The sequence below is a fragment of the Schistocerca cancellata genome, chromosome 7, assembly GCF_023864275.1.
Source record: "Schistocerca cancellata isolate TAMUIC-IGC-003103 chromosome 7, iqSchCanc2.1, whole genome shotgun sequence".
NCBI lineage: Eukaryota > Metazoa > Arthropoda > Insecta > Orthoptera > Acrididae > Schistocerca > Schistocerca cancellata.
In genome coordinates this window covers 161282399-161300488 of record NC_064632.1, presented here as the reverse complement: position 1 = coordinate 161300488, position 18090 = coordinate 161282399, and the positions used below count along the sequence as shown (strand labels likewise).

Sequence of the window (18090 nt, the reverse complement as noted above, 5' to 3'; positions counted from 1 at the left end):
AGCGACGGTTATCTACACGACACTCGTGTTCCCACACAAGCGATACGACAAGCAGCAGGACACAGCTGGCGGTAACAGCCTTGCGTGCGGCACGTCTCTATCAGCCTCGTCGCGGACGACTTCCAAATACATCACATTTTTACTCTAGACTAGAAAGAAGTATAGCTCCTCTTCCAGCAGTAAAAACAATTTTGATATGTTAGCTAAATTTGGTACGCAGTGTTGTATGACCTGAAATGTACCAAACAAAGTCAGCAGTGACTACATTTTTTGCTGCAAACTTTTCTAAATACGCGTTGCGTTTTTCTTCATTTCGAAGTATCACAATAACCATGGGCAAACCTGAAAAGATAACCAGTTCACTGCCCGGCCTCTGTGACCGAGCGGTTCTAGGCGCTTCAGTCCGGAACCACGCGGCTACTACGGTCGCAGGTTCGAATCCTGCTTCGAGCATGGATGTGTGTGATGTCCTTAGATTACCTAGGTTTAAGTAGTTCTAAGTCTAGGGGACTGATGACCTCAGATGTTAAGTCCCTTAGTGCTTAGAGCCATTTGAACCATTTTTAACCAGTTCACTACCAAGCTGTGATATTAGACCGTAAAAGCATTTTTTTATAGTTTTTACCGAATAGTTTCCTCAAAGTCCAATGAGAGAAGCTGCATAGCGAAGAACGCGCGCAAAACCCAAAACGATGGTTTTTAATTTTTTACGCAAAAAGTATAAGTGTCACTGAGAAATTAACTACGGAGACAGGTGTAGCACTGCTTCATCTACATAAGACAATTTCTTTGCACGCACATCAATGGCTTGAAAGGTCCCTCTCCATGTATCGTAAGATACAGCTGCATGGAGCAATGAGCACTCAGAATTGCGCCAGGCAGTACGACAGAGAATCGTGTCGGTGTTGTATCGCTGTCGGCCCAGTGTGAAACAGTCAATCCCTCCTTCTATATGTCTCTACCTGCTTCACCAATCCAGGTTGCTTCTGCGTCATGTCGTGAGTCACATCACGTGTCATAAGGCATATTGCATCGCCTTAGTAAGAACCGCATCTATCAAGTATCACCAACGCACAGGGCAGCAATATCTCCATATTGAGCATAATGAGCGTGTCGCCGGTATGAAACCAAAACAGTTTCGTGTCGATGGTATGTCGCCGTTGTTTACATTTTGCGCTGACACCGAAACTTTGATGTATTGCACGTATTAATGTGTTTCCAACAATTAATTTACTGTCAACAGCAGTGATGCCGCATTGTTTCTGCTACGGTTGCAAATCGAAATTTGTTGATTGAGTAAAAGTTACTTTTCATAACTAAGTATAACTAAGGTCTGTTTATAGTTATCATGAGAGCCCCCTCTTCCGGATTCGCACAGGTAACACGAAGTGTCTACGACTTGTCTGACGCAATGCTAATAAATTATACTTGCTCGTGAATCAGTCTGCTAGTGAAAACCATATCAAAATTCTTACAGTAGTTCCTGAAATTACCCTTTACATAAAGACTGTAATCTACATTGATGTGTAGATACTAAGAGATGCTTTATGTCTTGATTAATGTCAAGCATAGCATCCTTTATGGCCATATATTTACAACGCGCTTTAATAGTGTGGAAGGTGCTGCCAGTCAGTTCGTTGAATTTACACTCACTTCGATCAGTGTTCATCTGCATATAAGGTGTTTTTACATAGACAATCTGATTCATTTCCTTCGTGTTATTCAGTTTTCCAAATTATTGTGCTTATCTTACACTCGCCAAAGTTCCTATAACGTGGTCAATGATTATGTGCGATTGATATTTCACTTTCCCTAAGAATGAATAGACATTAATTCGATTGTAACACGAAGTAAAAACAGAATAAATGCGTCCCTAAAAATATTTTATGGTGTGATAAATCGCTAATTTGCTGTATGTCATAGTTCCAAATGCAAAGGTTTTCGGCATATTTTCACTTTGGAGGAGTAGGAAATCATTTTGAAACACCCCAACAACACAATTTATTAAAAAAGAAACTCGACAATGTGATGACGTTCAGTTCAAAACGAAAAATAGTGATGGCTATCCCTTCTTTACTTACAGCGAAATCTAAAAATAGCGACATACGAGTTGTTACACGTGCCACAAACAAGCAAAACGCCCTCGCGTTTATGTCTTGAGAGCTTTAAATCGAGTTCACTCCACTTATGAAATGGAAGTTGTTAAGATGCATGTGGATCCACGATACTTTTGAACAAGATCTGTCAATAATGGACATTTAAAATCTGCAGTGCCCTTACGGTCAAACCTTACGTCGTATCATAGTCACCTGACTTACGTAGTCGATACATGCTGGCCACGAAAAGTCTGTTCGCACATCTGAATCCTCATTCCTTACATACTGGTACACTATGCACTGATGCAACGATAATACAGTGAGTAGGGCAACGTGTCACGTATCTTTGTACTTTGAATTTGATGTAAGGTTTCTTGACCTTATGAAGTGAGTGTGACATCTAAGGAAACAATGTCAACTGAACTTTACGATACACTTGCAGAGATACTCGAGTTATCGATCTCTCATCACAAAATAAACAAAAGTCAAACCAACACCCTCCTTAAACTTGGGTGTGATATACACATCTACAGGAGCTGCTGAGACATACGAGGTGCGACAATAAAGTAATGAGACTGACGTGAAAAAAAATGTTGCTTACAGTTTTAGTCAAGTTTAGTGTTGTCTCCTTCAAAGTAGTTCCCTTCTGATTGCACACACTTTTTCCAGCACTTCTGCCATTGATGGTAACATTTCTGGAACTCATCTTCTGTAATATCCTCCAAGACCCTCGTCACAGCTGTTTGGACATCTTGTGTTGTTTGAAAATGGTGTCCCTTGACCGCTGTTTTGACTCTTGGAAATAGAAAAAAGTCACACGGACCGATATCTGGTGAATAAGGTGGCTGTGGTAGTACTGAAATTTGTTTTGATGTTAAAAATTGCTGTACTGATAGAGCAGTATGGGATGGCGCATTATCATGATGCAGAATCCAATTGTCAGCGATTTTGGCACAGACACGAAGAACTCTTTTACGAAGCCTTTCTAAAATTTCTTTGTAGTAATATTGGTTAACTGTTTGTCCAGGAGGCACTCACTCTTTACGAACAATTCCCTTGGAATCAAAGAAGCACACAAGAATGTATTTCACTTTTGACTGACATGCGAACTTTTTTTGGTCTGGGTTATCCCTCTGAGCATCATTGTGAACTTTGGCGTTTTGTCTCTGGATCTTACTGAAAAAACCAACTTTCATCACCAGTGATAACACGGCTCAACAATTCTGGATTGATTTCCGTTTGCTCTATCAGGTCGGCTACCACATTTTTCTGTGTTTCTCGCTGTTATGGTGAGATATTTTTGGGACCATTTTTGAACAAATCCCTCTCATAAGAAGATCTTCAGTTATTGTTAGCCAAACCGCTTCTCGATTGATGTTCAGTTCTTCTGCAATCATTTTTACGGATAATCTTCGACCAGGTCGTACGAGTTCACGCACCCTGGCCAAGTTGACATCCGTTGGTGAGGTTGATGGTCGTCCACTGCGGTCTTCATCTTCAAAATTCGTTCTGGCTTCACTAAACATTTTATGCCAACGAAAAACTTGAGGTCTTGACATAACCTCCTCCTCAAAATCCTTCTGCAGCTTACCGTAAGTTGTCGTCGTGTTTTCACCCAATCTAACGCAAAAACATGGCATACTGTTGCGCAATATTATGCGCTTCTTCGTTTCCGTGACGAGAGACACAAACACGTGTTAACTTATTACAGCACAACTCACGACTGAGCAGTTGCACCGATGTGCCTCTTGGACTAGAAGCAGCTTATAGACCAAGGTCAAAGATATCGCGCCTATGCAAGCCTGCAGAGGTGCCACATCTTGCAAAGAAAATCAGTCTCATTATTTTATTGTCGCACCTTGTACAACTTTAGTACTGGAGACAAAATAATCATCTCTCCAAACATTAATAACTGGATGTTTCGGAGTTAAAGTGACGATGTCCACTTTTGTTGCAAGTATATTGTAAATTCGTACAACTGTATTGTAATAGAATATTCGTTTACAGTGTTGTGTTGAACCAGCTTTTAAATTTTCATCCACCAAATGGGAACAGACCCCTTCCACTCATTTGTGCAATCAATTACTTTCAGAGTTATAATGAAACCAGGTCACAGTAGTTCTCTTGGTGTATTTTTTTCATTTAAATGTTTTGTAAATAAACAGCGAAACTTTAGTTTCAGTTTTAATGCTTTGATGAAGTTCATGTCATCAGCATCTTTTATCAGCGAATTTTTAAGAGAAAATGCTCGAAACTTCAAGCATGTAGTTTTATTTTCAGACTCGTGCGCTGGACAAAATCAAAACATCATATTAGCTCTGTCTCTGTTAAAACCATCTCAAGCTCCTGAAGTGAAAGTACTAAAAATGCATTTGAAGTTCCTCCAGTGTGGGAATTCATTATTGCTTAGCGATGCTGACACTGGTACATTCGAAAAGTAAGTAAAACGAAACAGTGTGTTTACGTGCCAGGGGACTGGACCAAAGGGACAAAAGCTGCAAAGACGAATAAGCTTAAATTCACAGTCGTTTTAATGTTCAGTAATTAAAGTATAAGGCTAAAGCTTTGGAAAATTCCATAACTGGCAGAAGAATGGACGCTCTGTCAATTAGATGAACAGAAATATGAGCTGAGGTTCAATTCAAAGAAACGTTCAACGAATTTTGTACTTCGTTTCGAGATACTAATCTGAAAAAAAAAGACAGTGACGAAATGTGCAGTCTTTGCCAAACATGCATCAACGTTTACCTTATGACTCCAGAAGACCAGTGAGTAGGTACAAGAAAACGGCATGAAGTCATTCTTGCCATGCGTACCACCAACACATCACCCATGATTATAAAACCATTCAGTCCAGTTGATCAGACAGTCCAGCAACGTAACCTGCAAAATGAAGACCACTGAGACATATTTTATAACTAGAATGTTGAGAAATACGAAGTTGCGACATCAGGATTGATATTACAGGCTCTGTAAACTCTACTACTTTAAAAACAGAGGATATGAGGAATATGTCTGTATATGTGGTAAACACGTATTTCGTATGCAAGGCGAAAAAAGTATTCCGTATTTTGAGAGGTGTAATATGGGTAAACAATAACAAAAAAATCTAGTAAACATGGGCTCTAAAATGTATACCCTAAAACCCATGTTTACTGGACATTTTTATCTTATTTTGGCTTATATTACCACATTTCAAAATATGGAGTACTTTTTCTTTACAACCTGTATTTTGTTACAGAAAACTAATATTAATAATGAATGTTATGTCAAATCTTATCTAAAAGGTTGAGATGGAAATTGAATCAATTCCCAAACTCTTAAATTTGATGCTTCTAAGCTGTAAGTATAATGAGGTAGTGCACGTAATGTGAGAGAAATGGTCAATTTAAATATTTAATAAACATACCTCAGCCTTGAAAATAATTTAAATCGTATGGTTAATTAATGCAAGTGGGTTTCCTTTACAATTCTTCCTTTCGAAACTAACTTTAATAGACCTGGTGCACTTTTTGTACCAGAAACAGACAGATCAAATACAATCAACAATATGCTTAAGTCAAACTACAGAATTGGAAAACCATAAGCATAAGCAACATCTGAGTGTTAGAAGTAGATGGATAACGCTATGATAGGGTTTAATGAATGTTTCCACATACCGCTTCATTGATCAGCTGTGTGCATATATACCAGACAGTGGCTTAACGAAATACGAAACGTAAGATTAGGACCCTTTATATTACCAGTCAAAAGAGTGGTCAAGTACTTAGCGCTTTGCGTATGTCATAATATAACATGGTCACATCATATTAATCGTGTAATTAAAAAATGTGAAGGTTCCGTAAATATTCTTCGCGCTGTGACAAGCATTTGTTGGGGAGCAGACTCAACAATCTCCATTAACACACATCGCGCTATAATACGACCTTACATTGACTACGAAAGTATCTGTTACGGCTCAGCAACGCAAAATACAGAAATTAGGAAAGTGCCAGAGTAAAGCTACTGTAGCATTAAAATCAACTCAAATTACTGGTTTGCTGGTGGAAGTAAATGAAATGCTATCAGAACTATGTAGAAAACACGTCACCGTCAAATTTCTTTTGAAACGTTTTCTCTTCTTAAATGTCTGTTTATTAATGGAGATTACAGATCTCACTACAAAGTGATGTGCAGGTTGGTATTGGATTAAGAAGGAATTACCGCCATAGCAGAATTTTATTTCGCTGCTTCGTCGTTTCATAGATACTTCGCCGCATCCCTGAATTTAAGCTGTTCCGGCGCGCCCTAAGGTAACATTTTAATCAAGCTGAATATCAAGAGGTACTTCCCCTTTCATCCGAGGTATTCTGAATGCAAAAATTTTAGCCGACAGCCAATCAGCGTGGCCATCCTCAAGACACAGATTTACACAGATCGGTCTACACAAATAGACAGGGCAGAATGTTAGCTCCTAGGGGACAAGACTAACCGAGCAAGCAAATTCAAGCCCCCTGAAGTTGGGTCCATACTCACTGCAACAGTGCAAAACATGCTGCAAACCACAGAGTAACTAGAAACTTACCTCGTTGTGGAGATCTTTAGGTTACAACGCCAAAAAACTGGAGGAAACATAGTTCCACTGTATTTTTTTTTAACGAATACCGATGTCAATGATATAACGGAATCCAAATTACCCTTGTAGATCCAAATTACCCTTGTAAATCCAAAATAACCTTGTACTTTACAAAGTCAAATATGGTGTTTCCTGTATTTAGAGAACCAGCAAATATCTCTTCCACCTGTCTTTACCATCTAGATGCACACAACAGACACCACAATCGATGTTCTCTCGATCAAATACAGACGGGAAACTTGCAGAAGCAGTCAACAGGCCAATTTACACTGTCCACCGCAAACACACGCCCATATTGAATCTTCTCAAATTTTCACAGACAACACAATTGATCACGAAGGCTCCCCAGTACGTACTGAATATTAGATCGCAATCCACGCGCCTAGAGGGCGACAGGGTTAGGTCAGCTGCGTTCTTGTACTCCAACCCGTCCAGTTCGGACGGCTCCGCCGTCAGTCAACCGTTCCTGCTACAGGAAACTGCCGTAACGCGCGCTCCCGCACCCCAGGTAGAACAGTCCTAGGAAACTAGCCACATAAATTTTGTCACTCCACTTACAATTAAGTATTACGATTGCAGAATCAATCTGGCGACATTCGACGAGCGCTGTATCGAAAATATCCCCTCCTGACGACTGTGACTCTGGAAATAAAAATACCTACATCCTTCTTATGGCTGGACATAATTTTCTACGTAAAAAAATCCTTCATCCCCTTTACGCCAATCACGGTTTTCACCTTCAAATCCATGCCTTCCTTACGACAGGACATAGTCATTTTCTTTGCATACGTCAGAACACACACATTCTTTATAAGCCTGTGATCACAGCGAATCTATCACACATCCCCTACAAAGAATAATACTTTGCCAATAACTGAATGATGGTGACACCAAACACTCCATCCACGATGATGTACATGCCTCATTTATTTATTTATTTATTTATTTTGCTCTTGGTACCAGTGTGCCTTAGGAAGAGACGTGTAATTGTCTTATAAGCGTCCAGCTATTAAGAAAACATGGGTGCAACGGCTACATTACTGTCACGAGTGGTCTTGGATCTACATGCTCACTCAAGTATCACTAACGTTATCCACGTTAAAAACTATACAAGTTTTGTAAGTCAAGGTGTGGTATGGCTTCTGAATGAAGTGGTCTTCCACACAAATACCGTAACATTGAATATAGATGGTGACCGCTGGGGTGTATATTAACAGACCGAAAGTGTGGAGTGCACGTCGCCGCCATTGTAAGCTTGTAATAAAATCGCCAAATATAGAAAGTGATTCGCCTAAGGAACGTGGTACGAAGCTAATATTTGCAACTCCCTCATACCGCCGCTAGATATTTATCCAGTATTTGTAACGCATTCTATCTCGATGCCATGTGACACGTTCTGCGATATATCCACTGGATTATAGGCCACGGAAAATGATGGTAGATTGAGAATGACCACATACAATAGATGGTGTGCTGTGCGACGAATCACTTTAAAAAATGCAACGCTAGACTGTGGTCGTGAGAAATACATAAAATTCTATGATCAGTACACTGGCTTGATCTGTAGTGTTACGCTTCTGATTTTTTCATGTAGTTTGTGTATTTAGTGTAGCTTTTGTTTATTGCTAGCACGTAATTATAGAGAGAATTTTCTTGGTAGTTGTGGTTTTTCATTGTTGCACAGTAAAACAGTTGTGGCATGCATGTAGATTTGCACCAAGTATTTCGCAGCTGCGCTTGCTATTAACTAGATATTATTTTCAGTTCTATGTTAAAAAAAAAAAGAAAGAAAAAAAAGGTCTTTTTTTTCGGCTCGGATCACCACGTCGGGGTCACCATTTTTTTCTTTCTTTTTTTTTAACATAGAACTGAAAATAATATCTAGTTAATTGCAAGCGCAGCTGCGAAATACTTGGTGCAAATCTACATGCATGCCACAACTGTTTTACTGTGCAACAATGAAAAACCACAACTACCAAGAAAATTCTCTCTATAATTACGCGCTAGCAATAAACAAAAGCTACACTAAATACACAAACTACATGAAAAAATCAGAAGATTCCAGTGAGGTATCCTCGGCTAAGGGTCGACATATGAAACGTCCCCTTTAGAACAATTTATACATGACTGTGCTTAAACTGACACACAATGTTTTTAGCGCAACGCAATCTGACTTTCAAAAATCCCTACAAAAGAATGGCCCTGACTAACATTAAACTATACCCTTCAGAAATCACTCACCTCACAAAAATCTCCATTACTCGAACTACCGCAACACAGCGAGCGCCACTACTGCCAGCTAAATAAAAGATTCAAACTACGGAAGGCACTAACTACTGATAAGGATAGTTAGCAAATGAAAGATTTTAATAGAGAACAAACAATGTATTTACCTTAATAGTCATATAATATATATAGCAGTTCATGACAAATTACAAAACTCCGCCATCTCTCTCCCCACATCCACCACTGCTGGCGGCTCACCTCCAACTGCGCAACGCTACGCGCTGTTCACATCCAGCTGCCGCTGCCTAACACTACAATGGCAGACAACAATGCAAACTGGCCACAGGCTGCACACAGCACAGCCAGTGATTTTCATACAGAGCGCTACGTAACATTGCCAATAAGAAAACATAAACAGCCTACTTACACGCTTTCTGGTATAAATGCTGTCTGCCATTTGGAATCAAATCTTCCCATTCAACCACATACCTGCGTTGGATCCGAGGGAGATGTCTTTTAATGATTACAGCCACTATTGAATCAAATTCATGGCACTCTCATATCACGAAAAGAGTCACCTTTTTCGAACCCATCTGCTTCAATATAAAACTGCAACATTGTTTTATTTTCATGCAGCCCCTATCCATCTTTTAATTGTTCCTTAGTCTCTGCCCCGCTCTCCCTGCAGCTTTGTGCATTTGATCGTTCCAATTTAAGCCGGAACTGAGCAGAAATCGGAGAGCGCTTCATCTATCACCTTCAGTTAATGCGACAGGACCGTATTTGGACCATTCGGTGGAAATAGGAACATGTTGCTGTACATCACCCAACATAGTACGATGTATAAGGCCAACGCTAAACGAAGCTTTCTTCTGCAACGTGTGTCAGTAGTACAAAAAGACAGTATGGGATTTGGAAGGAGGACGAGGATTTCGTTACTGCATTGCGGTGTCTCTCTAAACTACAGGGCTATTACAAATGATTGAAGCGATTTCATAAATTCACTGTAGCTCCATTCATTGACATATGGTCACGACACACTACAGATACGTAGAAAAACTCATGAAGTTTTGTTCGGCTGAACCTGCACTTCAGGTTTCTGCCGCCAGAGCGCTCGAGAGCGCATTGAGACAAAATGGCGACAGGAGCCGAGAAAGCGTATGTCGTGCTTGAAATGCACTCACATCAGTCAGTCATAACAGTGCAACGACACTTCAGGACGAAGTTCAACAAAGATCCACCAACTGCTAACTCCATTCAGCGATGGTATGCACAGTTTAAAGCTTCTGGATGCCTCTGTAAGGGGAAATCAACGGGTCGGCCTGCAGTGAGTGAAGAAACGTTTGAACGCGTGCGGGAAAGTTTCACGCGTAGCCCGCGGAAAATTGGCTCATGCCAGAACTGGAGACCGACAGCGCCGACTTCATCTTTCAACAGGGTGGTGCTCCACCGCACTTCCATCATGATGTTCGGCATTTCTTAAACAGGAGATTGGAAAACCGATGGATCGGTCGTGGTGGAGATCATGATCAGCAATTCATGTCATGGCCTCCACGCTCTCCCGACTTAACCCCATGCGATTTCTTTCTGTGAGGTTATGTGAAAGATTCAGTGTTTAAACCTCCTCTATCAAGAAACGTGCCAGAACTGCGAGCTCGCATCAACGAAGCTTTCGAACTCATTGATGGGGACATGCTGCGCCAAGTGTGTGAGGAACTTGATTATCGGCTTGATGTCTGCCGAATCACTAAAGGAGCACATATCGAACATTTGTGAATGGCTAAAAAAACTTTTTGAGTTTTTGTATGTGTGTGCAAAGCATTGTGAAAATATCTCAAATAATAAAGTTATTGTAGAGCTGTGAAATCGCTTCAATCATTTGTAATAACCCTGTACATACAGGTACTGCAGTCGAAGGAGATCCGTGTCCCTCAGGGTGCATTCACGTCTTTCACCCTAACATTCTCCCTATCAAAGTTACACTGTACCACCCAACATATAATAAAAAACTACGAACTATAAAAATTCCGCTAACATCATCCAGTAGAGAACACGGTAAGATTTTACCACGGCCCTGTATTCCGAGATATACAGGGTGTCCCAATCAAACCTCCCTGATTTCAAGAGACCAGGAGAGAAAAACCACAGTAGAGACGACAATGAAAAATGCACCACATTGTAGAGCATCTCAAGGAATTTATATTCGCGCGTCAGAAGTGCCAAGTATAGTCGCCAACGTGCAGCATGGTCGCATGAAGTGAAAATGTCGACTCCACAGCTGCGCGCGCAAGCAGTAGTGTAGTTTGCACAGACAAAATCGCCGATTACCGTGCAAAGAAATTGTCGTGTGTATGAATGTGATCCACCTGATGTGAAAACAATTAAGGAATGGTACAGGAAGTTTCTGGCAACTGGAAGTGTTCTGAAACATTCTGGCGGTGCACGTTGCGGAGTTTCAGAAGAGACAGTGGAGGACATTAGACAAACGTTTCTCAGAAGCCCAGGTAAGTAGTCACTTCGTCAGGGATCTAGGCAACTTGATGTACCTCGATCAAAACTGCATCGTGTAGTTCACCAGCGTCTTCGTATGCGTGCTTACAAAGTGCAAATTCAGCAACATCTGACGCCGAACGACAAACCACGCCGAAAACAATTTGTTGCGTATATGCTGCAGTATATTGATATGGATGCCAGCTTCATCGCAAGATGTTTATTTTCAGATGAGGCAACCTTTCATCTAACAGGAAGGGTTAAAAGGCATAATGTTTGGATTTGGGGTTCCTTAAAATCCGCACGTTGTCATTGAACAAGTTCGTGATAGCCTTAAACTAAACATCTGGTGCGGGCTAATGCACAACAGGATTGTTGGACCGATCTTCTTTGCGGAACAAACAGTGAGTGATCTGGACATGTTGGAGCAGTTTGTGTACCCTTAGAAACAAGACTTGCAACCCAACTCTATTTTTCGACAAGATTGAGCTCCGCCGCATTGGTGAACGGCTGTTCGCAAATTACTGTAATTTGCCATCATTGGATCGGAAGCGGAGGACCCATTGCCTGGCCACTACTTTCACCCGACAACACGCCGTTGATTTCTTGATGTAGTGATTCGTGAAGGACCGCGTGTATGCGACCAAAGTGGACGATATTCCTACGTTGCGACATAGTATCACTAATGCGATTGCAACAATAACAGAGGAAATGTTACAAAGAACTTGGCAAGAAATTGAATGTAGACTCGATATTCTTCGTGCTACAAATGGTTCACATGTAGAGGTGTATTGATGATAAATAAATTCTTTGAGATGCTCTACAAGGCGGTGCATTTTTCCATTGTCGTATCTACTGTGGTTTCTTTTCCTGGCTCTTTGAAATCAGGGACGTTTGAGTGGACACCCTGTATAGATAGAAAAAAAATGCAGTCTGCGTGCTGGCATCAATCATATGCGCTGACCCCTATTAAATATACAGGTACTGATCCACTCAGTGATAGAAGTCGCTTACACAGACCAGTCTAAAGTGTCATCGCCTGTACTGTAGAAGGGCCACATCCCCCAGACTATCAGTAGTAACAGAGGGTTCCTGTGTTGTTTGACACTTGTTTTTTCTGCTATAACACGTGCAAGCTGCGTATGACACAGCTTGCACACCGCCGTACATTTCGTTTTCTCCAGGACTTCGAGGTCTGTGTCAGGTTCTAAACTGACATTAACACGTTTCGATCCATTTGCTCTGTTTGAAAGCTGCACGTCGCAAGGTGTCAATTATGCTGCCGCTCCCACAACATAAACACAAGATGATTTTAAGTAAAAGATAGTCACAACATATGGAAATTGGAAGAGTTTGTGACGTTGTGAAGCGTTGTGAAAGTGATTGACAGCCTCTACATTTAAACTCCTATTTCACAGTGACGGGATAGCAGATGGCTCATCGTTCCGTTTCGATTGATTCCTCATATCAGCCATGTACACGATCACTGTTTCGGTGCTAGCCGTCGCCGGAAGGTGTTGCCCCTCCACCAAGACTTTTTCTCCATCTTAAACAAGGGATGTCAGTCAATCATTATGTGGTAATCAACAGTGTACCGGTGGATGGATGTGATGGGAAAGACACTATCGATGTACTGTCATAAGCATCATGGTTGATAGAGCGATCAGCTTTATCAATTTTTCCATAATTTCAACCAATAACGCGGCAGCATGCTTCCCAATTTCTTTATCATCACTAAACCGCCCCTCCATTACTTTGTACCACATACTAGATTGTGAATGTAGATAGATGGCGGTTCTAGACACTTCAGTCCGGAACCGCGTGACTGCTACGATCGCAGGTTCGAATCCCGCCTCGGGCATGGATGTGTGTGATGTCCTTAGGTTGGTTAGGTTTAAGTAGTTCTAAGTTCTAGGGGACTGATAACCTCAGATGTTGAGTGCCATAGTGCTCAGAGCCATTTGAACCATTAGATACATGACTGTGCAGTACGTCCATTCATTGTTAATTCTCGAACATATACACTACTGGCCATTAAAATTGCTACACCAAGAACAAATGCAGATGATAAACGGGTATTCATTGGTCAAATATATTTTACTAGAACTGACATGTGATTACATTTTCACGCAATTTGGGTGCATAGATCCTGAGAAATCAGTACCCAGAACAACCACCTCTGGCCGTAATAACGCCCTTGATACGCCTGGGCATTGAGTCAAACAGAGCTTGGATGACGTCTACAGCTTCAACACGATACCACAGTTCATCAAGAGTAGTGACTGACCTATTGTGACGAGCCAGTTGCTCGGCCACCATTTTCAATTGGAGAGAGATCTAGAGAATGTGCTGGCCAGGGCAGCAGTCGAACGTTTTCTGTATCCAGAAAGGCCCGTACAAGACCTGCAACATACGGTCGTGCATTATCCTGCTGAAATGTAGGGTTTCGCAGGGATCGATGGAGGGTAGAGCCGCGTGTGGTAACACATCTGAAATGTAACGTCCACTGTTCAGAGTGCCGTCAATGCGAACAAGAGGTGACCGAGATGTGTAGCCAATGGCACCCCATACCATAGCGCCGGGTGATACGCCAGTATGGCGATGACGAATACACGCTTCCAATGTCCGTTCACCGCGATGTCCCCAAACACGGATGCTGTAAACAGAACCTGGATTCATCCGAAAAAATGAAGTTTTGTCATTCGTGCACCCAGGTTCGTCGTCGAGTACACCATCGCAGGCGCTCCTGTCTGTGATGCAGCGTCAAGGGTAACCGCAGCCATGGTCTCCGAGCTGATAGTCCATGCTGCTGCAAACGTCGTCGAACTGTTCGTGCAGATGGTTGTTGTCTTGTAAACGTCCCCATCTGTTGACTCAGGGATCGAGACGTGGCTGCACGATCCGTTACAGCCATGCGGATAAGATGCCTGTCATCTCGACTGCTAGTGATACGAGGCCGTTGAGATCCAGCACGGCGTTCCGTATTGCCCTCCTGAACCCACCAATTCCATATTCTGCTAACAGCCATTGGATCTCGACCAAAGTGAGCAGCAATGTCGCGATACGATAAAGCGCAATCGCGATAGGCTACAATCCGACCTTTATCAAAGTCGGAAACGTGATGGTACGCATTTCTCCTCCTTACACGAGGCATCACAACAATGTTTCACCAGGCTACGCCGGTCAACTGCTTTTGTGTATGAGAAATCGGTTGGAAACTTTCCTCGTGTCAGCACGTTGTAGGTGTCGCCACCGGCGCCAACCTTGTGCGAATGCTCTGAAAAGCTAATCTTTCGCATATCACATCATCTTCTTCCTGTCGGATAAATTTCGCATCTGTAGCACGTCATCTTCGTGGTGTAGCAATTTTAATGGCCAGTAGTGTACATCAAAGTATACCAGACAGCGATCAACATATTTCTAGCACTTCCATCATAGTGCGTAATTTACGATTACGATTTCCCTGTATGGATGGGAATCATAGTGTCCTCGCATTTTTAGATATAAAATGGTTCAAATGGCTCTGAGCACTATGGGACTAAACATCTCTGGTCATCAGTCCCCTAGAACTTAGAACTACTTAAAGCTAACTAACCTAAGGACATCACACACATCCATGCCCGAGGCAGGATTCGAACCTGCGACCGTAGCAGTCGCGCGGTTCCAGACTGAGCGCCTAGAACCGCTAGACCACCGCGGCCGGCACTTTTTTAGAATAAAGTTAGAGATTGAAAGATCTCCTCGTATTGTCTTTGATCAACGCTCCCTGCAACACTGTCATCGATTACATTTCCAGCTGACCAGAAGTAGATCGCTACATTCTACGTTTCGTGAAGGAACAGAGCAAGCTGAGTTCGTAACTGTTGTCCTGCACCAATCTTTCTCACTGCACCCACCCAAGTGGACAAGATTTCTCCAGATGAGCGCATGTCGAGGAGCTTAGCACCCCTTATAGGTGTATAGTACATTTGAAAGCGTTGGGATGATGTAACAGACGGTCAGGAAGAAGAAACGCGCGGTTTTTATGCATGATGGAGCTCCAGTTGGACGGATTTTGACGGAGTTTATGTACATCAAGATCTTAAAGTATTGTTCTAGTGTCTGGGTCTAGTACCAAGAAACTACTGGTAAAAGAGAACATAAACACATGCACTCCTACGCCTACCTGGATCTGCACTTAAAATACGCTATAATGCTGTTTCAGACCTATTAGTCATGGGGAATGCAAGACTGTTGATCTTCCAATGTAAGAAATATAATTCCAGCGCATGACATTCTCCTTGCAGGTTTCTCTACGATAAACTACGGTGACAAACTATAAAACGAAAAGACTATTACCTTGCGCACCAAAGAAAACAGATTATTTGCGATACATGCGCAATATAGCTTTCCAGAGGTGTATAGCGCCCACTGTTCACATCCGGTTCAGAAAACATACTATGCTCACATCAGTCCTCTAAAAATATGATCGTTAGCAGTGGAGAATGCCTCTTACGAGGAAACAGACAAACGCATAGCAGCAGTCATGCTGGCACTAACTTCGCAAACAGGACATCTGTCAAGCAGATGTATACATGGGGATTGCAGGATCTCACAGAAACCTGTGGCTAACTTAGAATCACCGTAGTTACGAAACTGAAGAGTCTATTTTATGCCCGAGATGCGACAGGGGGAAGGAATACGTCGCATAAATATTCGTTCGCCTAGAGGAATATGTCTAAACAGGATGGACATGTTTCATCACACATGAGATGGAAGTCCTCTGATGACTGAGGGGTTTGCTGTTAACGGTCGCATGTGGATAGTGCTCTAAATCACACACAGAACACGCAGTTATCTACGAGTCGAGCTCACGTTACGCTACACAACTGATACACCCCGACAGATTAACGCAAAACATGGTTCAATCAATGACTTGCAGCAACATCTGTCTCTCTCTGTCTCTAGAATACTTCGTCAGTCTAACACTAAATCATAACTCGTGAGCCGGCCGGTGTGGCCGTGTGGTTCTAGGCGCTTCAGTCTGGAACCGCGTGACCGCTACGGTCGCAGGTTCGAATCCTGCCTGGGGCATGGATGTGTGTAATGTCCTTAGGATAGTTAAGTTTAAGTAGTTCTAAGTTCTATGGGACTGATGACCTCAGATGTTAAGTCCCATAGTGCTCAGAGCCAGCCATAACTCATGACAAATCCACCTCAGCCGATCACTCCATCCACTTTCTTTCATCCTGTAACGCAGATGTAAGTCAATTTAGAGTCAGATAGTTCTCTGTCTTCCAAGAAAGCATCAAAGCATCACAGAGTAGTCAGCTCGCATGTATCACTGTTACCTCAATAGACATATAGTAGAGTGTCGCCGTACAGCAACTGTTTGTTAGCTGACACTGCAAGGTTGTGGTTGGCGGGAAGTCCAGAGAAGCGCATTGTAAATACCGTTTGTTAGGATTAAAACACCTAATGAGTCCTGCATGGGGTCAAACGCGCGATCAATTCCGCAGATGTACGAGGTGCATTCAAGTTCTAAGGACTCCGATTTTTTTTCTCCGGACTGGAAAGAGATAGAAACATGCGCATTGTTTTAAAATGAGGCCGCGTTCATTGTCAATACGTCCCAGTGATGGCAGCACCGTACGGCAGATGGAATTTTACCGCCAGCGGCGATAATGAGAACTGTTTTAAATACTTAAAATGGCGACGTTTCCCTTACTTGAACAGCGTGCAATCATTCGTTTTCTGAATTTGCGTGGTGTGAAACCAATTGAAATCCATCGACAGTTGAAGGAGACGTGTGGTGATGGAGTTATGGATGTGTCGAAAGTGCGTTCCTGGGTGCGACAGTTTAATGAAGGCAGAACATTGTGTGACAACAAACCGAAACAACCTCGGGCTTGCACAAGCCGGTCTGACGACATGATCGAGAAAGTTGTTTTGGGGGATCGCCGAATGACTGTTGAACAGATCGCCTCCAGAGTTGGCATTTCTGTGGGTTCTGTGCACACAATCCTGCATGACGACCTGAAAATGCGAAAAGTGTCATCCAGGTGGGTGCCACGAATGCTGACGGACGACCACACGGCTGCCCTTGTGGCATGTTGCCGAGCAATGTTGACGCGCAACGACAGCATGAATGGGACTTTCTTTTCGTCGGTTGTGACAATGGATGAGACGTGGATGCCATTTTTCAATCCAGAAACAAAGCGCCAGTCAGCTCAATGGAAGCACACAGATTCACCGCCACCAAAAAAATTTCGGGTAACCGCCAGTGCTGAAAAAATGATGGTGTCCATGTTCTGGGACAGCGAGGGCGTAATCCTTACCCATTGCGTTCCAAAGGGCACTACAGTAACAGGTGCATCCTACGAAAATGTTTTGAAGAACAAATTCCTTCCTGCACTGCAACAAAAACGTCCGGGAAGGGCTGCGCGTGTGCTGTTTCACCAAGACAAAGCACCCGCACATCGAGCTAACGTTACGCAACAGTTTCTTCGTGATAACAACTTCGAAGTGATTCCTCATGCTCCCTACTCACCTGACCTGGCTCCTAGTGACTTTTGGCTTTTTCCAACAATGAAAGACACTCTCCGTGGACGCACATTCACCAGCCGTGCTGCTATTGCCTCAGCGATTTTCCAGTGCTCAAAACAGACTCCTAAAGAAGCCTTC

At 42.5% G+C, this 18090-nt stretch overlaps 1 protein-coding gene across 1 annotated transcript in view; it reads left to right on the top strand.

The window, feature by feature from the left end:
• Positions 1-18090, top strand: part of LOC126092683 (UNC93-like protein MFSD11) — a 215703-nt gene that overhangs the window by 152393 nt on the left and 45220 nt on the right. The gene's annotated exons all lie outside the window — the stretch shown is intronic.